This window comes from Theropithecus gelada, chromosome 12, assembly GCF_003255815.1.
Source record: "Theropithecus gelada isolate Dixy chromosome 12, Tgel_1.0, whole genome shotgun sequence".
NCBI classification, from domain to species: domain Eukaryota; kingdom Metazoa; phylum Chordata; class Mammalia; order Primates; family Cercopithecidae; genus Theropithecus; species Theropithecus gelada.
In genome coordinates, this window is record NC_037680.1 from 11,216,758 (window position 1) to 11,242,527 (window position 25,770).

The following is a 25,770-nucleotide window of genomic DNA, read 5'->3' on the forward strand; positions in this document are numbered from 1 at the left end:
AGTCGCTTGCACCCAAGCTAACAAACGCCATTGTAAAATTCATGTCTTTATTTTGTGTGGTGGTGTACGCGTTTTAAAATTCAAAATGTTTTTTAAAGCTTGGAAAGAAAGATGTATTTATAGCGTGGCAATTATTATTCAACTCATCTTTACTTCAAAGCACACTTTTACATGCTATAGGTGAGGAGAGATGGATACAACATTAAATATATTCTTTCTCCATGCCTTATATGTAATGTACCTTGTAGGTACAGGGGCAAAGATGGCCTTTTAGGAAAATGTGTAGCATGGGAGAAACGTTTTCCTCCTTTTCCAAGTATAGCTCCTTCATTCCAAGGTAGTAACAATGACATCTGCCATCAGATTACTCAGACATCAAGTGACACAGGAGCAAAGCTTATAGTACTGTCATATTTTTACCTTTTATTTTAGTTTCAGGGGTACATATGCAGGTATTTTATATAGATAAACTGAGTGTCACAGGGGTTCAGTGTACAGATTATGTCTATACCCAGATAGGAAGCATAGTACTTGATAGGTAGTTTTTTGATCCTCTCCCTCCTCCCACCCTCAAGTAGGCCCTGGTGTCTGTTGTTCCCCAATTTGTGTCCATGTGTTCTCAATGTTGAGCTTCCATTTGTAAGTGAGAGCATGTGGTATTTGGCTTTCTTTTCCGGTGTTAATTTGCTTCGGATAAGATTTCACAGCAGTTTTTTTTTTTTATTCTACAAGAGATGAATTTATTAGTATTTAAAAAGGCTTCAAAAGTACTAAAAATGGAATGGGTCTAAGGGTTAACAAGTGGTTTCGGTATTTCTTTTTTTTATTATTATGCTTTAAGTTCTAGGGTACATGTGCACAACATGCAGGTTTGTTACATATGTATACATGTGCCATGTCGGTGTGCTGCACCCCTTAACTCGTCATTTATATTAAGTTTACCTCCTAATGCTATCCCTCCCCACTCCCCCAACCCCAGGACAGGCCCCGGTGTGTGGTGTTCCCCACCCTGTGTCCAAGTGTTCTCATTGTTCAATTCCCACCTGTGATGTTTGGTTTTCTGTCCTTGTGACAGTTTGCTCAAAATGATGGTTTCCAGCTTCATCCATGTCTCTACAAAGGACATGAACTCATACTTTTTTATGGCTGCATAGTATTCCATGGTGTGTATGTGCCACATTTTCTTAATCCAGTCTATTATTGATGGACATTTGGGTTGGCTCCAAGTCTCTGCTATTGTGAATAGTGCTGCAATAAACATACATGCGCATGTGTCTTTATGGCAGCACGATTTATAATCCTTTGGGTATATACCCAGTAATGGGATGGCTGGGTCAAATGGTATTTCTAGTTCTGGATCCTTGAGGAATCACGATTTCACAGCAGTTTTAAATGAAGGGTACATTTATAAATAAATTTATCAAAAATGCCACCACAGCATTTTTGATCTCAATATAAAATGTGGTGGGCTTTACTCTCAGCACACACAGGTTAAAGACTGTATCGTCGGTTCAGTCCATGACTTTTCTGTTGACACACATCTGGTGTATACAATGTGCTGAAGCAATGCAAAACTAAAACAATACTTTTTATGGAAGAAGTCTAAGAATCATAACATACTGAGTGTGTTGGAGAAAGTCACTCACGCTTTTTCACTAAAAGAACCTTTATAGGTGGGTGAGTGGAAGGGAATGGAGAACAGTCATCCAGTTCACACTCTTCATCCCATCCTGACCTGGGACCTCCTTCCGGTTTCCTGGGCTGGTGCCAGGGTTTCCATCTTTCTGACCCCCATCTGCCATGTTCACGTTCAGTTGGGCGTTGTATCCCTGGAGGAACAGTGGACGAGCATGGGCTTTCCTCCTTTGAGGCACCTATGTAGACAGACTCACTCTCTCCACTCAGGAAATAACTGTCCCTGGTGCCAGGTTATGGAAGTTGAAATGTTTTGAGCTAATGCCTCCTGTGAGTCCTGATGGCCTACTGTTTAATTGTATAATTATAGACAGTTAAAAATGCATGATATGTGACGGAGAGAAAATAGTTGGTGCTTCGGGAGCCATTATGGATTACAGTTTTTGAAAATTTAAAGCAATGCAATATTTATATAGGCTTGGCTGCACTGAGCTATCATGCAAATGCCACATCCCACTCTGGGGCCAGCATTCCTCCCCAGAAGCCAAGAAAGGCAGATAAAAATCAGGAGAGATGCCACAGTGACCACATGGTTGGGACAATGAGCATCTTGAGTGTCCTGCTGCAGGATACCCTATGAGTTTCCATTCCTCAGTGATGCCTGTGCCTCTCTTTAAATGGTGTTAAGAAAACTTGGTCAACAATATCTGAATAATTATTTGATAGTTGCTCAGATTCACTGTAAGAGAATTATATGAGCTTTCTTCTTATGGCCACTTGCATATTAGACATGATCAAAAAAAAAAAAAATCACACCAAGCCAAATGTATCTTAGGTATTCCCAGGGTCAAACCACTGGCTTAGCAACTATTTATAGGCCACAGAGCTGCCTTGAAGGTTGGATCCATTCAGGGGCTTGCCCTGCAATGGCCTATCTGGTGTATGGACAGCAATGGAACTGGAGTAATCAGGGGTGTGCTGGTGACTGAGGAGAATGGTATCAATAAAACAAAACGGTTATGACACCACACTTAACAGTTGGCTAAAACCTGACGCTCTGGTGAAATATTATTCATATAGGGTCCTTGTACTTATGCCCTACAACAACTAGGATTAATTCCAAATTGTTCATAAACCTAAGTTAAAAGCAATGGATTGGCATGGATCATGTATCTTGCCAGACAAGAAGTTATCAGGGTGGTGGTAGGTGCTGGTGACCAAGGGATAGACTGAATTCTGCAGGGAGTACAATATGCAAACAGTGTGTGTGAATGAAAAAGAAACCTCACTGTTCATTCATTCACTTGTTCATTCTTTGTTCATCCATGTGTTTGTTTCTTGTCATTCACTGAGTCACCACAATCTAAGGTGATCTCACTATGTGTCAGGATTTGTGCTAAGTGCTGAGGGTATGGCACTGATCTTTGATCTCAGTTCTAGGAATTCAGTCAATTGAGGAAGAAAGGCAGAAGAACTTTGTTTCTGACTATCAAAGACATATATATATAAAAGAACAACTCTGGTGAGTTCAGAGGATCTTGTGTAACTGCCTGGAGGAGTCAGAAATGACACCTAAGAGAACATGAACATTGAGATGGTATCAGAAGGATGAATAGGAGTTTCTGAGCACAGAAAATGGGGAAGGCATCCTTGGCAGAGTACAGTGTTCAACAATGCATGGAAGCATGAAAGAGCACAGGGCTTTGGAGAACTCATACATTATCCAGGGAGGCTGGGTAAGGAAAAAGAAGTCGAGGGAGAGGAATATGCCCAGGGAAGCATGCATATGCCTGGGAATGGGCCTTGAATGTCACAGTAAAGAAAATGAAACCGATGTGGAATGAATGGTGTACAGTTTCACCTTGGGACCTACCATCATCATTTAGTGTAATGATATCATAGAAGTATTCATGTGCACAGCAAATATATATATGGAAGAAACAAAGTATCATGGATAGTTAGCATTCAGACAGGCTTGTTTTCAAACCTGGATTCTATTTACTGTGTGACCTAGAGCAAGCTCTGAAACCAGCAGAATCTCCATTTCCTCACCTGTAAAACATGGACAACACATATATGGTGGGTGATTTAATGAATAAATGGGATACAGTGAGGAAATGCTTCACTAAATGTCTTTACCAGGCTCTGAATCGCATTCTTGCTTCACTAACCTTAAGCACATGGAAATGGTATCAACTTCTGAGCTTTGGTTCCAAAAGTTCAATCTCACCTCTACCTTTCAACTGAAATAAACTTCACATATCAAGCTTTCCACTGTTGAAAGCCTCTTCTTTCAAGAGACTTACAGCCACCATTCATGACCTCAGCATCAGGACACAGAACATCCTACACGCTAAACTGATACACTTATGCGTATGTTTATATGTTCTCCTCAAAAATTTCAAATCGTTTTTCACATACATTTCATTTTTCCTTAAGAGGAAGAATAATCTTGAAGGCTCACAATAAATCCAAATACAATCTCGCTGATTACAAAGTTTGACAAAATTTTTTTTTTTTTTTTTTTTTTTTTTGAGACGCAGTTTCGCTCTTGTTGCCCAGGCTGGAGTGCAATGGCGCGATCTAGGATCACAGCAACCTCCGCCTCCTGGATTCAAGCCATTCTCCTGCCTCAGCCTCCGGAGTAGCCAGGATTACAGGCATGCGCCACCAGGGCCGGCTAATTTTGCATTTTTAGTAGAGATGGGGTTTCTCCATGTTGGTCAGGTCTCGAACTCCAGACCTCAGGTGATCCGCCCACCTCCACCTCCCAAAGCGCTGGGATTACAGGCGTGAGCCACCACACCCAGCTGACAAAGTTTTTATGTAAAGGGCCTGATGTTTAATATTTTAATCTTTGTAGGTCACATAGGTAGGTCTCCTGCATATTCTTCTTCTTTTATAACAATTATTTAAAAATATAAAAACCATTTCTTAGCTAGTTGGTAATACAAAAACAGTCAGGGTGGGGAGATGGGAAGGGCCGTTTTGGCCTGCAAACTGCAGTTTGCTTACCCTTGGATTAGGAAAATAACCTAACAGTATTTGATAGAGCTCACAATATACTGCTTCAGTGGAAGCAATGGCTAAAACACAGTACTGCGAAGTCCCCAAAGTGTGTGAGATTTTTATCTGATGCCCAGGACTATTCCATTTCCCTTCTGAAACCAAGTTAAATACCACATTAAAGTAATTTGAGGTAGAAGTGACTCACACCTATAATCTCTGGACTTAGGGAGGACGAGGTAGGAGGATTGCTTGAGCCCAGGAGTTTGTCACTAGCCTGGGCAACAACTAGAAACTACTGAGAAAAGAAGATTCAATCACTTCACAGCTCTTAATAAGCATCAGGCATCTACCACTCTCAGCAAAATTTTGGAGATGATGCAGCACTGAATAGAATCACAAAACAGCAACGGTCTAGGTGGCCTTTAAATTGTTTTAGTATTCTAAAAATAAAATAAAATAAAGAAACTTCATAGTTAGTATGGGAATTTTTTTAACAGTGAAACAGATACATAACCACACACAAACATACATATACACACACACAAACAAAATAAAATACGCAAGATTTTTAACAGTGCTTATTTCTGGGTGATGGGATTGATTGGGGGGAGTTAAAATTTGTTTCATACTGTTAGTTTGGGATCGCATAAAAAAAAAAAAAAAAACCAGTTCCTTTTGGTCTGGTCTTGGAATCAACTGAAAGAAATATGTCAAGTAAATGCAGAATCAAATATGGCCTTTATAATTGATGTGGCTGTTAGAGCATGTGTTATAGATCCTTGAGTGGGCAAGATAGCTAATTACTTCATCACTGGTTTCCGTACACTGGCCCACCCTTGGTGAACTGCAGGCCTTCCCTACAGTAGCAGGGCCCCTCCTGTACAGCAAAGGAAAGATGAGAATAAACAGACCTCAGTGAAAACTAGAACCAGATGCCCCTCCTTACCCTGGGGACAAGTAGATGAGAAAAGGTAAAGGAGGCCAAGAGTCCATTATAACGGTAATAAGTGTCCCCCAACATGCACTGATTTACCACAGGTAAGAACCAACCAGGAAGCACAAACATTCCCAAGAGATTGAACAATCAATACTCGCTACCAGAATCTTCCTCTCTTAGTAGTTTCTAGTTAAAGAATTGCTACTTCTGTGAGACTTTGGATCAATCACTTCACAACTCTAACTCATGATTTTCATGAGCAAGTTGTAGGAGCTGTACTAAAAGGTCTATTGAAGTCCTCTCTGGCCATTCTTTGTCAATTACTGGGCTCTACTGCATACCAGGTGCTACCCGTGCTCTGGGAATACAGTTTTGGACAAGATAAACTCAGCTGAGAAGTTTTCATTTCAGTGCAGAAAATATCTAAACAAACAGCTATTTTTATCTGATGTCCAGGACTATTCCATTTTCCTTCTGAAGCCAAGTAAAATACCACATTAAAGTAATTGGAGGCAGAAGTGACTCACACCTGTAATCTCTGCACTTTGGGAGGACGAGGTAGGAGGATTGCTTGAGCCCAGGAGTTTGTCACTAGCCTGGGCAACATAAGTAAGACCCCATCTCCACAAAAAAAATTTAAAACATTTACTGGACATGGTGGTACGTGTCGATAGTCCCAGCAACTCAAGAGGCTGAGGTGGGAGGATCGCCTGAGCCTAGGAATTCAAGGTTGCAGTGAGCTATGATCATGCCACTGCACTCAAGCCTGGGTGACAGAGCGAGACCTTATCTCTAAAATTATAAATAAAAAAATAATTTCTGATCCATTAACATTATTTTGCTTAATTTTTTCAAAAATACCAGTAGAGAGATCATACATGTTTTATGACAACATAAGAAATAAAACTAACTTTTCATGTGTGCATCAGCCTGGGAAAGGATTACTCAAGAGGAAAGAGAAAACTGGATTTGAAAGTTTAGGGAACACTGGGGGCAAGAAGGGGCTCTGAGATGATTTCAGACATGAACGTTTTATATTTCCATGCATCATCTATAATACAGGTATACACTTGCCAAAGAGCAATGCTATCACGTTGAGATTGCTTGAGTAAATTCTTAAAAATCTAGAAAGGTGATTTTTAGAGTATGGAGTGTGAGAGGTAGAAACCAAGGAGAATTCTCAGACATAGAACATATTAAAACACCTCATCTTGAGATCTATTAATCTCTGAGTTTAATTAAAAGTCTGGATGAACAAACTTATTTTATCTGATAGCCAGTTCCATTTGGTTTTCCTTCTGATACCAAGAGAGGTTGCTGAAACTTTCTCACCTATTTACTTGCATTTACTCTTTGTAATTGAGTGCATACCTAATGTGCGACCCCCTGGGGCATTCTATAGCTAAACTAAATTACTGATGAAATTTACAAATCCAATGACAAAGTAACGCAAAGACCAAAAAGAACAGTCTTAAAAAAAAATGGCTCCTTCTCTTTTTCAATCAATCCTCAGGATTAAAGGGAGAATTTATTGATAAAGACAGAGAAGTAATCTCTGATGGAGCGAGATGGTATATCAGTGTTCTCCATACTCGTTCAATTAATAGACTTCACTGTATGCAAACTCTGATAAGTGGATGAAATGTGTTGCTTCTTAATGATCTAATTTGTATTCTAGCAGGATGTAGGCTCTGCCACACAAACGTTTCGCTTGGCTATTTCCCTCCAAACATTTATGCCTCTTGGTGTGCTAGCCATTTATTTTGACAGTGGGGCTTGATGCACATCTCTACTGTTAATAGCTCTGCAAACATTTTACAACGAAAATACCATACAACTGGAACTAATCTCATTATTTTCCATATTAATAATTCTTACAGCAACAGAAGATCATTAAAACCCAGAATGGTAATGCACAGATGTTTAATGTAGATGTTCAAGAGCTCCTAGCCAAGTCATTCCTTCATTGCTTTTCACAACAAATATTTACCGAGCAATTACTCTGTTGCAGGCACTGTGCTGTTTGTACATATTTTTAATAAAACAGGTATGGTCCCCTTCTTTACGGAGCTGCCATTCTAGCGGGAGAGAGATCACTGAGTTTAACAAACAAGTAAATGACTACTCATAAGTTGGGATAAATTTTACCAGGGCTCTATATTCCCTCACCATAACCTCCCTTAACATGTCTCCTCTTCATTGTCATCTCACTATTAAAAGGTGGTTTCTATCATTTGCTTGTATGATATTCCTACCACTTATTTATTTTTCATCTCCAATTCAAAGATTAATTGTAGAATCTTTGCACCGATCTGATGTGTAAGAATCAAGTAATTGGCTCCTAGAATTCCAAATAAATGAAGATAAACATAGCTCATGCTTCAGAGTTGGCACAGGCACTAAATAAAGGCACACCCCATTCACATTTTTGCAGAATTCCCTTGAATATTTCTATGGCCTCCAGCAGTTGGTCCTCATTCTCCCACTTTTCAGTCTTATCTCATTTGTCCCCCATACGTGGAGTACAATTGCTCTTTCTGCACCAAACCCCGCACCCCTCTTCTTTTCAAATGAACCTCAAGGTCTCTAACACCAAGCTGTTCCTGTCTGAACAAGCTCTCCTACCCTCTCTTAATTCTCCTTATAACTTCCTTACCATACGTCCTACTCTAACCACCCAGAGAGAGAATGCTGCCTTCACATTTTAAATTGTGTCATATAATTTACGGTAGTGTTTTCCAACCCCATCAGAAGCAATGTTCCATTTTATAACAAATATTATGTAATGCTCCCTTTACTATCCTGAAATGAAATTAACAGATAATATAATTTACCTACAACATTATTTCAAGAAAAAAATCAATATGCTGCCCTAACTGTAATACAAAGGAGAAATAAAAGGGAAGTCATCTGTAATAAAATGATATGTACTGAGAAATGCTATTCTAGAATATAGAATGAATTAAGCAGAAGCTCGCACCTACCTATAATGAATAATTTTGTATTTAAAAGAAGAGGATTATTTTTGAACTTCCATACAAGGTGTACAAGAATATAAAAGAACACAAGTAGAAGTTGACACTAAAATAAAAACTAATAAAACAGACCAGACTTATTTGTATATAGGAAACAGAGGGAAACCACCTTAAATCAAGTACAGAGAAGATGCTGAGACAAATTACAGACTGTTGAAATGGAGATGTGAGAAAATATGATGTTCCTACAAATGACCCAAGCCTTATATACAAGTCTTAAAATTATACCTTGAGTATGGCATGCAACAGGGTAGTGATAAATATCATAGAAAATGTATCTCTTATCTTAAAATCCCACCACATGCTGAAGTTTCCATTCAGTCTGTAGTACTCACAACACTTTGGGGAACATACTCTTTAGTGGGCCATTGCACATAAAAGATGAATGGGACAAAAATGAGAACTATTTTTAAAACAAGCTTTAATAATAAGTTTCAATGAGGTCTATTGAGTTTCATGTGTATCCACTAATTTAATACTGTTTGATTCCAAGTACGTGAATCATAGTTTCCCATCTCCTTTACTACATATTTGTATGTGGCAACTATAAATGGAGACTGACGGCTCAAAACATGAGTGCCTTCTTGTCAACTTGGATAGTTCAAATGATGCCCCTGTTGATGGCATAGTCTACCAAAATGGTGAAAACCGCTTGTCACGCTCTGCATAAAACAAAGTACTCTTCATTTACAAAAGAGATGCATTCTAGGAAAATTCAATGTACATTGCAACCCTGGAAACCATATCGTGTGTCTGTACCAAAACCAGAGTTAGGTTCTAGACATTCATTTGTACATACACGAGTGTTCAGCAGAATCAGGGGCCATTTTTGTTTGGGATTCTTTATTGCATGTTAAAATAACCATGGCTTTCCTGGTTCCCACACATTAAAAGATCATAACACAACCATGATAACTGGGATGACAACAAAAGCTCTGGCAAGCTTTCAACATATTGCTAATAGGCAGTACTTTGCTAGTCAAGACCATTGTTTTGTGGAGCATTTCCATAGAAGAGCCAAAATCTCATACTATTCAGCCTTTTCTTTCTCCCCTGTAGCTTAGAATCTTCCAAGATGTCCTTCAAAATGCCTTGCTACCATGCTCTCACAAAATGCAGGTTCCAGGAATTCCCAATCTGGCAGGCTGGAAAATGACCCCTTAAAAACATATCTAACTCCAGGTCAGGTATGTGTCTCATGCCTGTAATCCCAACACTTTGGGAGGCCAAGGTGGGAGGATCTCTTGAGCCCAGCAGCTCAAAGTCAACTTGGGCAATACAGTGAGACCTTGTCCCCACAAGAAAATTTAAAAAAAGAAAAAGAAAAAGAAAAGTCTAACCGCAGAACTCTGTGCAGTTGTAATCAGGTAAAGGATCCTGAGATTAGGAGATGATACTGAGATATCTGGGTAAGCTCTAAATCCAACGACACGCGTTCTTATAAGAGAAAGGCAGAGAGAGATTTGAGACAAAAAGAAGAAGAGAAGACAGTTTCTGCCTCTGTGGTCACACTGCCACCTCTTCGTTGTGGAGGCAATGTGAGACCATGGAGGCAGAAACTGGAGTTACGTGGCCACAGGCCAAGGATGACTGGCAGCCACCAGAAGCTAGAAGAGGCAAAGAACAGATTTTTCCCTTCAGAGCCCAAGGGAGTGCGGCTCTGCAGACACCTTGATTGCAAACATCTGGCCTCCAGAACTGTAAGACAATAAATTTCTGTCCTTTTAAGCCACCAAGTCTGTGGTAATTTGTTATAGCAACCAAAGGAAATGAACATAGCAGATGACTTAGACACTGGCCAGGGTAGAAGAAAGGTTAATATCGTGCTTTGTTTATGTGTTTTGCACTAAGACTTCTACATTCTCTGAACATGGTTGGAGACTGGGGGGGAAATAACAGAATAGAGAAACTTCTGTTCTATTTCAAATGCTCTACTCAACTTCCCTCCACTCCACTGTCCTTCCCAGGTAATACCTCACTGAAAAGTAATACAGCCAGTAAACCACTGGTATGTTTTATGGTTTTTGCCCATGTTTCCTTTATAATGAGTCACCTCACTGAGATTTGCCTTAGTAACACCACTTCTTTCAACCAGTTCCAGCCATCGGCTAATGAGATGGCAAAATCAGAATTAAAGGAATGTAGGGGTTCGATTGTAGAAAAAGACTGCAAATTAGTATAATCCGAACAAGACAGTACTACACAGAACAGCTCAGGTGCTAGGTGTCTTTTTTGGTTTGTTTGCTTTTGCAGTTCCTGCCTCTTTCTAGTTATGTGTCCTTGGTTACTTTACTTAAGAGCTCTGTGCCTTACTTTACTCATCTGTAAAATGGAAACAATAATCATCCCTTCCTTGTAGAATTGTGAAGATTAAATTACATGCTGCATACAAAATGCTTAGCACAGTTGCTGGGACATGGTAATTGAGCAATAAATATTAGCTATTATTATTGCTAGTAGTGGCAGGGGCATGGGCCAAAAATAATAATCATTTCATTCAATTAAAAAATTATAATGTCAAGCCTGTAATCCCAGCACTTTGGGAGGCCGAGACGGGCGGATCACGAGGTCAGGAGATCGAGACGATCCTGGCTAACACGGTGAAACCCCGTCTCTATTAAGAAATACAAAAAACTAGCCGGGCGAGGTGGTGGGCGCCTGTAGTCCCAGCTACTCGGGAGGCTGAGGCCGGAGAATGGCGTGAACCCGGGAGGCGGAGCTTGCAGTGAGCTGAGATCCGGCCACTGCACTCCAGCCTGGGCGACAGAGCGAGACTCCGTCTCAAAAAAAAAAAAAAAAAAAAAAAAATTATAATGAAAACCCTAAGTATGTGACGGCTGTGGTAGGGACCAGACAAACTGAATGTTTTTATACTATGTACTGAAGATCTTATTTTCCTTGCAGATTTTTCTAGAGTTTGACTCTATGAGTTACCTTTAGATGCAAAAAGTCATTTCATTTTAAAACAGCAGTGCCTGAATACCACTTATGTTGCCTGAAATTGTCCACATTACTATTCATGAAGCTTGACATCCTGCAATGACTTCTGTGCAAAACTCAAAGTCAGTAAAACATTAGGCTACTTACCATCAGGACAGGGAACAAACTCTTCTCTCTGCAAGGTTTTTACAATTAAACATCATGACATCTAATGATATCTACACAGAACAGCTTCTCACTAGCACAGAAAAGTTATCTCTAATAGAAATGTTCTTTCTAAATGGTAAAGGAGGGAACATATAAGTATCTCTGCAGTGGTGGCTTCTGGTATAGCTGGTCAGAGTGGACAGGACACATGGCAATTACAGTTAGGGTTTGCTAAGAAAATAGTTATGTTCCCATTCATTTACTATTTGATAGAGGAGAAGGAATCAATGCACATGAAATGTGCCAACTTATAAATTCATACTTCTAAAACCTAGACTAGGCCAGGAGTAATGTTCACAGTGTATAACCAGTGAGGATGGTCACTCCTCACTGTACTGCCCAATCAGAAAGAGAGGATACTGGTCTTAGTCCTGGAGCAGTCCTGGAAGGCCCCTACCACTGCAGATGTTTGTCCTTTACTATACATATTGATCTATATATTTCTAGAAACTCCATTAGAATGAAAATGCTTATCCAGGCCTCAAAATACAGCAAGCCTAATATGAATCAATGTAAACCTAAAGCAGTGCTGGCAAACCTGATGTAAAATTCCTGATAATCAGGCCAGGCACAATGGTTCCTACATGTAAAACCAGCACTTTGGGAGGCCAAGGCAGGTGGAACACTTGAGGCCAGGAGGTTGAGACCAACCTAACCAATATGGCAAAAACCCCATCTCTAGTAAAAATACAAAAAAATAGACAGATGTGGTGGCTCGCCTGTGTCCCAGCTACTTGGGAGGCTGAGGGAGGAGCATTGCTTGAACTCAGAAGGTGGAGGTTGCAGTGAGCCAAGATTGTGCCCCTGGACTCCAGCCTGGGTGACAGAGTGAGACTCTGTCTCAAAAAATAAATAAATAAATAAATAAAATAAAATAAATAAATAAATTAAAAATAAGTAAATAAAATAAAATAAAGTACAATTCTTGATAACCCAAAAGACATTTTTATTTGACCTTTAAATATTCTGTGGCAGGTGACTATTTTAGGAAAGACAGATATGGCTTCCATTTGTGGAACAGTTAAATTTATATTAAGTTGAGTTTATCTTCTATGAGTAGGCCTCCCCTAGGTGGTGGAAGTAAAACTGAAGTACGGTATACAGTGGGAGAGGCTCAGCAGCCTAGGAGTTCATACACGTTCACAGGTACTGGTCGCTAATGAATGAAGACACTTCGCTCCACAGATAGCAGTGTTATCTATCCAGGTGCCAATATCACGATAACTTGGAGGCTGAACAGGACAATAATATTTAGAACATGCTTATTAAGGGGTGACTTAATAAACATTTATCTTAAGCAGAGATTCTCTATACAGTACTTATGTGAGGCCGATTGTACTTATGCCCCTAATGTAAGTTCTTTTCTTCCTCTGCAGTAATACAAATCTGGCTGGGCACCTGACCACATTGCCCACGACTTTTGGAGCGAGGCATAGCTATGCCTAGCTAAGTTTGAACTGACAGAACATGGTGTGATGTGTCACAACTTCTAGATTTGAGCATGTGACACCCTTGACCCTTCACAGTGGCAGGGAGGCAGGAAGGCATGGAGTAGCTGCCATGGAGTCCGAGATGATGGCTATGCACAGAGGGTGGCAGTGTCATCCCATAAGCCCTAGTCATCTACTTCTGGATGCTAAAGTGAGAGACAAATAAACCTGTCTTTTTCAAATCTCTATAGTTTGGAGTTTTGTCATTATGGAAGCTTTGCAGGTATCCTGAGTTTCATTTCAGGGTTTCTAGAAATCCACACAACCAACCAGCATCATCTCCATCTCTTTACAGATTCCTGAAGTTATGCCATTGCAATTTAGTTTCTTTGGTTTGTGATTTCTAGCCTATGATGAAATGCAAATATCTCAAGAAAGAGTAAAACTGTACGGTCATAAGACATTAACTCCCTAACGTTTTCTTGATCATCAGAAACTTTACTCGGGATTCAATCAGAAAGAAAGGAAAATGCAAGTTACTTGAACATTTGGTGGATGGCTCCAACAGTAGGGGAACGGCCTCTTAAAACTAAAGGAGGCTAGAGACACAAAGAATACGGCAATAATCAATACCTGATTCACAGTGCGGCCACATGTCTCTGTCACCACAGAGATTGCAAAATATGAACCTACCTTGCCCTAGCTGACTGGGAGTATACTATGACATAGAGAGGAAAAAACATACGCTGTGGCTAGCTTAATTTATCTGGGGACTCGTCCTCAGAGCTGGTGTTGTTTGAGATTCCTGATGAGTAATACCTGCATTTTCTACATCCGGGTGAGTCCGTTACCCAGGAAGGCTGCTGACACTATCTTGACCCAGTGAAAAAGCTCCATGATGGCAGGCACCTGAAAAGTCACTGGCTTTTGGCAATCTTTCTACTATATGATCTCCTCAAAAGTTGCATATCTTTAGAAAACACATCAATTTGTTTTCCTCAAAGCAAATATGCAGAAATAAAATTTTAAGAAAGGCACGGAAGTAAACGGGAGCTATTCCAAAGATAAAACCGAAAGTGCCTTCCGAAATACCAGCATAAACACCTTAAGTAAGAAAATTTCCAACGTAATGTGTTTTTAATCAGACACATCAATCCAAAGTTTCCGCAACATCTGCAAACTTGAATGCTTTTGTTAATGTGACCAAAATGCCTTAAAATAATTGCATTAGGGTTTTTGGCATCACTTTATAATAAGTGGACAGTTAATTGTTGCTAAATTACAGCTGAATCTCTGCAGAATTGGATATTACATCCATATTAGGATCGAATGACTCCATCATGATTAATGATACTGCAGTGAATACCAAGAGAATTAAAATGATTAGGCACTAATTTTAAAGTGTTGACATTTTTCCACAATTTTAGAGTTATGTTTCAACAAAACTTTCCAATTAAACTTACAGCTCGTGGTTACTGAGTAAAATTCAGAGACAAATATTCCTTCAAAGATCAACTTTATTAGTGAGTAAACATTAAAATTAAAAAAAACATTTTGTTGAACTATCCACCTTAGGTAACTAACAGCAGATGATGTTTCTTACACTCTAGTTATATTTAAATAATACAGTCATGTAATTAAAGATAGTTGGCCATAATTAAAATATTCATAACAATTTCCTTTCAAAACAACTTGTGCAATTCAGACTGCATATTTGTAGTAAGCTAGAAAAAAGAGATACATTATTAGTTTTAGAGAAGTAGATGCTTAATTATCAAGGGAGTTTCTGCAGATTTTAAAGAAATTACGAAGAGCACAAGCATAAATTGGTGTTTAATTGTTTCTGGAAGATGCTTAGGTTACAAAATATTTGAAAACGTTTCCTAGGAGACAACTTGGTAACAATTCATCAGACACAGACTTGGCAGTGTCATCGAAAAGTAATCATGTACCTAAAAATGGGCATTAAGCAGACATTCATGGAAAATGACTTATCTTTTACCCACTGTTTTAGTATTATTGAATATTAGTTTCTAAGTACCATATTGGGCAAGTTATTGTGGTTCTTTGAACTAGCTGTTCTAAGTCCCGAGAGTAATTTTGCAAATGAATGAAAAATGCAAATAATTTAAGACAGTAAGCATATATAGAAAAAAAAGCGCTGAGCTCATAATACTAAAACAGTAACAACTTCAAATTTCGTATTCATCTCTGATTTACTCAGTGATCTCCATGGACTTTGTTTTCTGCACCAGAATTTGATTATCTTTTTCCTAGGGTAGTTTCCCAGTTCAAAATCATATAAGGAAGATGAATGAGGCAATACTGAGAAAACATTGTGAGCTATTCAGAATAAAGCTAATTTATTTCCTCCTGTGTTTATCACTGTGCTTAAAAACCCTGTCCTGATATTCTCAGGGTATTTATTTATTTATTTATTTATTTATTTATTTATTTATTTTTATTTTATTCTCAGAAACTCAGGTATACAATGAAGAGATATTTGAGCACGTAATATTGGGGTCCCTGCCACTAACTAGCTGTTGATCTCGGCTAAATTTGCCCCAAGTAGCTTCTAAAAACACAGGTGATTTCTCAAATATCTTTATTTTTGTATCCCCAGAGAGGCCTACCAAATGATCATTTAGACAGTAGTGTATTCTCAAAAAAACCCTTTTCAGGCTTCCAGAATACTGGCGGTCTTCATCCCCTACTCCCCTATTGAAAAATCACAACTTTCTCCTTAACCAGCCCTGTTCATTGTTACCCCATCCTCTTTTCTTACATAATTCACTAGAATAGGGGTTGGCCAAGTACGGCCTGCAAGCCAAATATATACCTGCTGTCTGCTTTGATACATAAAGTTAAGCTGAAATGCAGCTCTTCTTTTACCTATCGTCTCTGGCTACTTTTGCACTACAAAGTCAGTGACTATGACAATGACCTATGGCCCACTAGCTTAGACCATTCACACTGGCCTTTTACAGGATTCTGTGGACCCCAGCATTGAATATGGGTTCTCAGTGTTTCTGTGCTGAGGATCTCCTCCTTCCCCTCTAAAGTGCAGTTGAAAATGTCTAAGACATAAGTTAACAGGGTAGATGAGGAATTACTCTTGGTGAACCATGGGGATATGTCAATAACTTCTTGCAAATAATCTACTTAAATAAGCATCTCAAGTTCAGCAAAACTCCCAAAGGGGAGTCCGTAGAAAAGGTAAGCTATGATCAACCACTTGATCTGATAGCTGGAGTGGATCCCACCTTAATTAATCATGTTAGCTAGTGATTACTAATCACCTGATAATTACGGTTTATCCATTTTATTACTCTGAGATCTTTTGCTACTCTGCATCAAATATTTTCTGTACATTATTTCATTTGGTCCAAGCAATAATCATATGTAGTTGGTCCATTTTACAGATAATGAAACAGAAATTTAGAAGGACTTTGTTCAAGGATGGACGACTAGCAAAAAGCAGAACTGGGACTGAGCCCAGGACTCCAGAGTCCAGGCACGGTAGGGCAGTGTCACCTAGGCCTTTTCCATTGCCTCTCACCATACTATGGGCGCTCAAATCAAAAAAGTAAAAGTTGGGTTGTAGCAACAGTGTAAGAAATTCTTTTTGGTTATAACAAACTTGGAAGAAGTATCTCATTTAAACTCCATATAAATTATATTCTCAAATGCAATTTCTCTTTTGATCAAATTAGGAGTAATACTTTTCATTTAAGCAGTTAAAATGAACTCTCTTCTGTGGCTTGGAAAAAAAAAAGGTTTCATCTCAAAATACTTCTTTACAATGGTTTTCCCCATACAGATGTGAGATTATAGTTACCTTTTTAAAATATTTTGTTGATGTTTGCATTCTTAAAAATATTTTTATCATATGAATGTTATAAAGAAACAGTGATTTACAAACATAAAATAATCATTTTCAATTCAATAAAAAAATACGAAAAATGAAGTCTGAGGCAGGTAGAAAGGCAGGCTCTTGATATCAAAGTAAGTTTCTGGATATAATTGAAAGACTGTTTCACCAAGTGTTCACATTCAGATAGCGGAGTATGTTGAGCTAAGTGAGAAAGGCTGTTAAGAAGTAAAGATGTCTGACAGGATGTGCAATTGCAGAATGTGATGAACCTGACTCCATCATGTAGTATCCAAATCAGTCACTAACATCCTCGACAACATGTGAGCCAGGCTCAGCAGAGCACTACCTGATCGTCAAAATTTGGGAGGAAAAAAGGAGTCTCTGGGGAAAAAAAAGTAGAAGACTAGAAAAGCGATTTTAAAAACTGTGTAAAAACTAAGCAAATAATGCAATGATTATAGGAGAAAGCATGAGGTCACTAAGAATGAAGTATAATACATTGATTCTCTTTCTTTCTTTCCTTCTCTCTCTCTTTTTGAGATGGAGTCTCCCTCTGTCATCCAGACTAGAGTGCAGTGGCTCTCTGCAACCTCTGCCTCCCGGGTTCAAGTGATTCTCCTGCCTCAGTCTCCCAAGTAGCTGGGACTACAGGCATGTGCCACCACGCGTGGTTAACTTTTTGTATTTTTAGTACAGACAGGGTTTCATCATGTTAGCCAGGATGGTCTCGATCTCCTGACCTCGTGATCCACCTGCCTCAGCCTCCCAAAGTGCTGGGATTACAGACACAAGCCACCATGCCTGGTCTTTCTTTCTTTCAATACACTCTTTAGCCAAGGAAATGACATAGGTCAAAGCATCGGGGAAAGAAAAAGGGAAGGAAAAAAACGTTTTGTTAATTAGCTTTCTGCAAATATTTTGTAAACTGCTATTTGTCCAAGATCATTCAGCTCTCTTTTAAGGATCCTTATTACAAAGTCCAGGTGCTTCGCTACATCTCCCTCCACTACTTCATTTACCTCTTCTGTTACCTCCATGATCATGCCTTTGGCTCTGGCATTGCTGACTGTATCATTCTTAACTGACAGGTTAGACAACCATGTAAACAAACACATACAATGTACATAAACACAATGGCTGCATGGGTTCTGTACACTAACAATAATAAGGGTCTGAAGTGGTATAAATTCAAGACTGAGCTCCCAGAGAGCTGGATTCAAGTCCCGACATTTCTGTGAACCCAAGAAGAGACTTTGGAAATGCCACCTTCCCTCTTTGAGCCTCAACCTCCCCATCTGAAAAAATGATGAGTTTGAATCTAAGGATATTCCTTTCAGCTCTAATATTTTATCACCTAGCATATCTTCTACTTCACTCTATTTCTAGCGTGCTAAAAACTCATTTCCTTTCATTTTTCCCAGTGAGAAAGATGGATAGCTTTCCCTTAGCAATCTCATTACATAGTTTTACATATTTGTTGGTTATTATATTTTCCTTCCATCACTTTTCCACATGAATGAATGGCAGAAGTTATCTTCATCTTCAAAAGTTCTACTATTCTATCTTTTACTATTTTTCTTTATGGCTACTTTTTGAATACTATTTCCTAAAAGCTGTGTAGAGCAGTGGTTAAGAATGAAGGCTCTGAATTTAGACTGCCTGGGTTTGAAGCCACTAGCTCAAGGTAAAATTTCAGACCGGTTATTAATATGGTTAAATATTCTTATTTATGAAATGAATATTATAATTGTGCCAAATTCTTCAGCCCCTGAGAATTAAAAGAGAGAAAGCACTTTGAGTGCACACTGGATGCTGGACCCATAACGGGCATTATTTAAATGGAAGCTATTGGCTGGGCTTGACTGCTTACACTTGTAATCTTAGCACTTTGGGAGGCCACAGTGAGAGAACTACTGAGGTCAGGAGATCCAGACCAGCCTGGTCAAAACAGCAAGTCCCTGTCTCTATAAAGTTAAAAAATTGGAATACTATGCAGCCATAAAAAAGGATGAGTTTGTGTCCTTTGTAGGGACATGGATGCAGCTGGAAACCATCATTCTCAGCAAACTATCGCAAGAACAGACAACCAAACACCGCATGTTCTCACTCATAGGTGGGAACTGAACAATGAGATCACTTGGACTCGGGAAGGGGAACCTCACACACCGGGGCCTATCATGGGGAGGGGGGAGGGATTGCATTGGGAGTTATACCTGATGTAAATGACGGGTTGATGGGTGCAGCACACCAACATGGTACAAGTATACATATGTAACAAACCTGCACGTTATGCACATGTACCCTAGAACTTAAAGTATAATAAAAAAATAAAATAAAATAAATAAAATAAAAAATTGACTGGGGTTGGTGCCCCATCTACTTGGGAGGCTGAGGTAGGGGGATCTTGCTTGAGCCCCCAGGAGTTTGAGGCTGCAGTGAGCTATGGTCACACTACTGCACTCCAGTCTTGGCATCAGAGAGAGGTGCTCAGTCAATCAATCAATCAATGAAAGCTGTTATTATTTTGGGTGGTGGTATTGGTTTTGGCTCCTCCTCATCCCCACAATGTCCGAGAGAACTAGTGCTTTAAATACAATTTAACCAAATGAGCACTAAAAAGGCAAAAAAGAAATAACTGTATGCTCTTAGGTAATCATGGTACTTTCTTTTCAACAATAAACTGAGGTGACTTTTTTTTTTTTTTTTTTTTTTTAAATCATGGCCTACACTCCTATCTTCAACGCACAGTCCCCTTAAAGAATCTTTCCATATTTCTAGCCAAGAGTTGACCATCCCAAGAGGGAAGAAGGTTCTTATCTTCTTCACCTGAAACAAAATCATTAAAGAATGGGGAAAACTACAGATCTAAAAAAAAAGTCTAAGGAGTGATTTCTTATCAAGTAACAGAGAAATCAGCCAGCTCCAGCACCACCCCAAGTTGGACATAGAACGCAGCACCAAAGACATGTGGCTACAAATCTACCAGAACTGCTGCCTGTTGAACTCCTAAATTTTGCCAAATGTTTAATTGCACATCCTGGACTATGTCCTCCATCAGTGAACAGAAAACTGGAGATGTCATTGATGAGACCAGAATTTCACCGTTTGATAAAGGAATTCAGTTTCTACGTTTGGAACTGGTTAGTTCATCCTGAGCAACCAAATTTCTTAATGAAGCCAGTTTGAAGTGTGGACTTCAGAATCTTGACTGTGCAAACTGTACATGGAAATGACATTGGCATCAGTAGTTTGCAAAAGGCAGCAGTGTGAATTGCCATGTTTTTCATTTATATCTCATGTTTTCTTTTTCTTCCTTAATTCCCTTCAGGGCATGAGCCCATGATCCATTATATTACTGTTCCAACCTACCCTTTGCCATGGCCTTTTCCGTTTTATCTTCTTATGCAATAACAAAGGTATCCTTTTTCATCCACACACATCATTCCTAAACACTCAAAGATCATTTCACTCACTCTGGTGCTCCTTCAGCTGTTTCCTTTAGGACTATTAAGTGAATTTCATCAGACCTCAATGATTTCGACACATTCAATTATCAAGGTGTGCCTTAACCTGCTTTCTCCAGATGTGAACTCACCCACTTGCTCATTAAGTGTTACTGTATTAGCATTCTTTTGCTATTAACCTTCCTTGTGAAGGCTGAAGCAGAGGAGCTATTAAGGATTTCACAGCCTTCCTACCATGCGCCTGCTCACTCTCTCTCCCGCTAATAAGTAGCAGGCCTCCTCCTTTGGGGTAATTCTCTCCGGTCTTAAGAACATATGCAACTACTCTGTTTCACCTCATTTTCTAGGAAAAAAAAAAAATCACATCGCATCCATTTGTATCTTTTACTTCATACCTTTAGTCCTTCATATTTTTATTGTATCTTTAGATAAATTTCTTATCAATTACACCTAAAATACACTTATTTCCTCATTAAAATTGTTTATGAGCAAATGTATCCTCATAGGAGTTATTCTTTGTTTTTAACATTCAACCACTGAACACAGATGCTTAGAATTATTTCATCCTTGATTTGCTAAGGGACAGTACTTTTTTATTTACTTGATGGTTTAGAAAGACAATAAATACATGGACATAATTACTGTCCTTCTCCTCTGGTTTTAGCTTGGAAAATTCCAATTGTTCTCATCTATAAGAGAATAAAATACTTACTCGCACTCAAATCCATCCAATTGACTTTTTCACTTTACATGGGAGAAATTCCTCTCTCTACTCTTTTGAACTCTTTATTTCCCTCTATTCCTTTTTCTCTCAAAATTGGTCTTGGTCTGTTTTTGCCATTTTACTTGCATTAGTAGGCTCTTCATTCAAACAATTCAGCCAGACACAGCCCATCCACTGGGCATTCCACCACACTAAACAGTGGGATGATGAAATCTAAGAGGACCAGCTGGTTTCAACAACTGAATTCAGTGAGTGCTGCGTGGTGTTCAACATATGCCCTGACAGGCAAGGAACAAATGGGTAGAGGGTCTGAAGGAAGCATTTAAATAGCATATCTTAAAAAAATGTTGCTGATGCTCAATTTAAACTATCTGCTTATATATTCTGGGATTAAAAGTTTTTAGTGTTTTTTTTCTCTTCCTAACATGTTTATATTGTGCTTTCACAGGCATAGAAATAAAACATAAAGCCTACTCACTGAAGCCAAAATATTACCATATGTGCTCTTCTCACCTACCCATCCTCCTTCTACCTAAATCCTTCTCTCCTTTGGAAGCTCTCTTCTCCTTTTATTAAAAAAAGGAAAACTACAGGAAGCTGATTGTATTCGAGAAGAAGAGCATCAAGTGTGGGCTATGCCAGGGGATACGTTTTAGCGGGAATGGAGAAAGGAACATCCTACCACACCCTTTAGTAGGCATCAGGACCAGAAGCACCTGCTCAGTGGGCAATTATTTGGGGTGTATTTATAAGGCATCAGCGCAAATGCTAGTTCTCCCGCTCTCCAGAGGGGAAATAAATGCTTACTTCTCATTCATGTAGATCTCAAGTAAAGGTCACCCTGTTTCCTAAAACATGCGAAGAGTGATATTTGAGTTAAGTCATTTCTAAGTAATGACTTTTTTCTTCTTGAATGCTGTTGGGAAGTGGTGAGGCAGAACTTGTGTGGCTGTAAAAACAGCAATTTTTAAAAATATGGTTAGACTAGACTATCGAAAGGGAACAGAGCTGCGGAAGCAGCTGCTTTGGAAGTTTGAAAAATTTTATTGACTCATAAAATGTTATAGTGAGAAAGAACCCAAGAGTTTATTTTAGAAATGAGGAAACCAAGACCCTAAAACATTAGGGAAATTATTGAAGGTCATTAAGCTTCTTATTCATCAGGCAGAATCAAAAGTGAAGGGCTGGCAAAAACCAGTCTTGTGGGTTTTCCAATGTACGGCATTGTCTCCCTTCTTTTCTAATGTGAAACTTTTCCATGACTTATCCTTATATGGGAGCAATTTTTAGCCTGTCCCACTGATGTCTGCATCTAAAATAGTGTAGAGTTGTAAAAAAAAAAAAAAAAAAAAAAAAAAAGTCATTTTTACATCACCAAAACTTCTGAAACACTGAGTCAGAAGGGATCATCTAAATGCTCTTCTGCCTGCAGGTGAAGCTGGAGCAAACTCTCCTCACTAGACCCTGCAAAGTCCCTCAGGGTAGAAGGGACCACAGCTAGCTCCCACCACCTCCTTGTCATCATCTACTCTTCATAACCTAAAAAGCCACCAACGGGGTCCAACTGGGTCTGTGGGTCATGACTGTGGCTGCATGTCGAATCATGGTCTCTGCACTCACGAATTTTGTTTTGCATAAAAGCTGTATTACTGTAAAGTTGTAAGACATAGTACAATTCACATTTTGGAAATTTTAATTCCAGCTCAAAAGCAGCAGAGACCTCTATTTAAAGGAGATTTGCAATAAAACTACACAAAATATAAATACATGTGTTAATGTAATGTTAGTAAATCCATATGTTCTTTTGCTGAATCGTCATATTTAGAACTTGGTAAAATAGTGGCCCATCTGCATGGAGTGAAGAAAACGCCCTTGAATAACCTGATCAGCCATGCTAGCCAGCCCATGACAAGCACCTCCAAGCAGACACTTACTGAGAGCCACTATGAGGCGGGTGCTGTTTCCTGTTCCCTAGATACAGATATAAATAGATAGTGCCTCCGATGTGGGAAGCTGAAATCTGGTAGGGGAAATAAGACTTTTAAAAAATAAGTTAGGGCTTCATCTAAATGGTTTTGTTGGGAATCATTTCACCATCTTCTTATTTCTGCCCATCTTGAAGGCATATTCCTCTAAGGTAGGAAATGACCTTTAAACATTATCTAGTCCATCTCACTGGTCCTAGGCAATAATAAGATTCAACCACTCTTGTCATTTGAAAAACTGAGCCTCTTCCAATAGTCTCTAATATTTAACCATTTTTACTGTTAAGATGTAGTTATATTACTTACAGCCTAAATCCCTCATGCTATTTTTCAAGTTCCCTTCCCTTCTCTTATTGACTCTTTAGAGAAGACGATAAGCATTTAATAACTCTGCTAATTTGACTTGAAGATCATCTTAGTTTGCTGTTTTCTGTGATTCAGAGTTCTGATTTATAATTAACTAGGCAGTGTGCATAATTCTCTTCTGTGTCTGCCCTAATCAGAGAAGCCTGAATATTGTGCACAGCAGGCATTCAGAAATATCTGTCAAGACAACAGGCGTTCCAGATAAGGACTGATAAGCACTGAATAAGACAGAAATGCGAGAGGACAGTATCCCCGATGCACATACCAGCATCCCAGGATAGCTCCTCTCTTTTTAATAAGATTCTTCCACAGAGTTCCTTGAGAGACTAAGAACCACGCTCCTACAGCTCCTTAACTCTTTCTCTTCACCAAATGCAGTCACTCACACACTACAAGTCTTCAATCAACTTGAATGAATACGTGAATGAATGAAAACAGAATTTCAACTTTCACTATTATAATGAACCCTATTAGCCTTTCCTTACTTAAAAATTTCTTTAACATTCAAGGGACATCATGTTCTTGCCAATATTTTTAAAAACCTTAACTACAGTCACCATACTACATACTGGCTTTCCAGAACTTATTCATCCTTCATGTGTGAAACTTTGTACCCTCTGACCAAGAGCTCTCCATTATTCTCACTCTCCAATCCCTGGCAACCACCATTCTACTCTGTGCTTCTATGAGTTCAACTATTTAAGACATAAAAGGAAGGTTATATAGTATATGTCTTTCTGTGTCTGGATTATTTCACTTAGTATAGAGTCCTCTAGGCTCATCCATGTTGTCACAAGTGGCAGGATTTCCTTCTTTTGTAATAATATTCCATTGCGTCTGTGTGTATACACATATTTTCTCTATCCATTCTTACATTGTTAGAAATTTAGGTTGTTTCCATACCATGGTTACTGTGAATAAAGGGCCTATAAGATTTATCTACTCTATACTTTTTCTCCTTCTTCCACATCTTGTTAAGGTCTAACCATTCCCTCTTGGGCTAATTTGTGAAAGAAGCAACTCCACCAAGCTCTTCTTAAGATTATATGAAAACTTCCTAGCCCGTACCATGAGGCCTCAAATTATACCACAATATAAGCTTCCTGAGCATCTTGGGATAAATGTGCTTTATAGAATTAAGATACCACTTACTTGATTATAATATATCTTAGGGCTACATAGTCAGACCTTTGAACTCAGATCAGGTGATGCATGCTGCAGAATATAGAAACAAGATGCTACAAAGCAGTCTGGAAATAACAAGTACTACTGAAAAACAAAAATACTGTAAATTCATATAATAAATCAAGGAATCAGCAACTTTCTACTACTAACTAAATCAGTAATGCTTTCTTCAAGAGAGTTATGAGAATTATATTTCCCATGTGGCTTGCAAATGTAAAAAGATCTATTAAGACTGTCTGATAGTTACTGCCCAAGGATATAGGAAGTAGAATAGTAGGAAGTATTATATTCATGACATTGCTGTATTTTATCTATAATTTTTATAAGAACTTAAAAATCTAGGTTTCATTTAAGCATTACTTTGTGCTACAAAAAATATAGTAATTTAGAGCTTGATATTTTTTGAAAGTCTTTTCAAATAAACCATTCGTTTGAATTCAAGTGATTAAGAGGATTAAAAGCATCAAGAACATATTTCATTAGGCATTTCTCAAAGGGATCAAGTTTTTCTGAATTAAAAAAACACCTATGTAAAACCAAGAATTAAAACATTTCCACTCAAATATATTAGGGAAAGTTCCAAAATGAAGCACAGAAAACATAATGGCAACATAAATTCAATTATTGTACCAAGTAATCGCAGAAACATGCAGAAACATGGGCATTCAAGTAAATAAATTATTCTGATTTTGCTCCTAGCTGACACAAATTACTCATTTCCTTGGACTTGATACAAGAAGGCTTCAGAGCAAAAGAAGAAATGCAATCAAAGAGCAAAGCACATTACTCATCATCTGCCAGCCTTGCAGCAACAGAGGTTTCCAACGGTCCCTCCCTGCCACAGCCTTGCAGGAGATGTCTATAAGCCAGTCTAATACATGCTTAAATGTTCTCATTTACAGACACAATTTCCTTTTGCGGGTTCCTGCAAAAGTTCTCAGTGGTGGTATTGCAACGTTCAGCCAATAGCCAAGTGCCT

At 38.7% G+C, this 25,770-nt stretch overlaps 1 protein-coding gene across 3 annotated transcripts in view; it reads right to left on the bottom strand.

Moving 5' to 3' along the window:
* NCKAP5 (NCK associated protein 5) overlaps positions 1-25,770 on the bottom strand; it is an 835,293-nt gene that overhangs the window by 414,263 nt on the left and 395,260 nt on the right. The window lies entirely within an intron of this gene.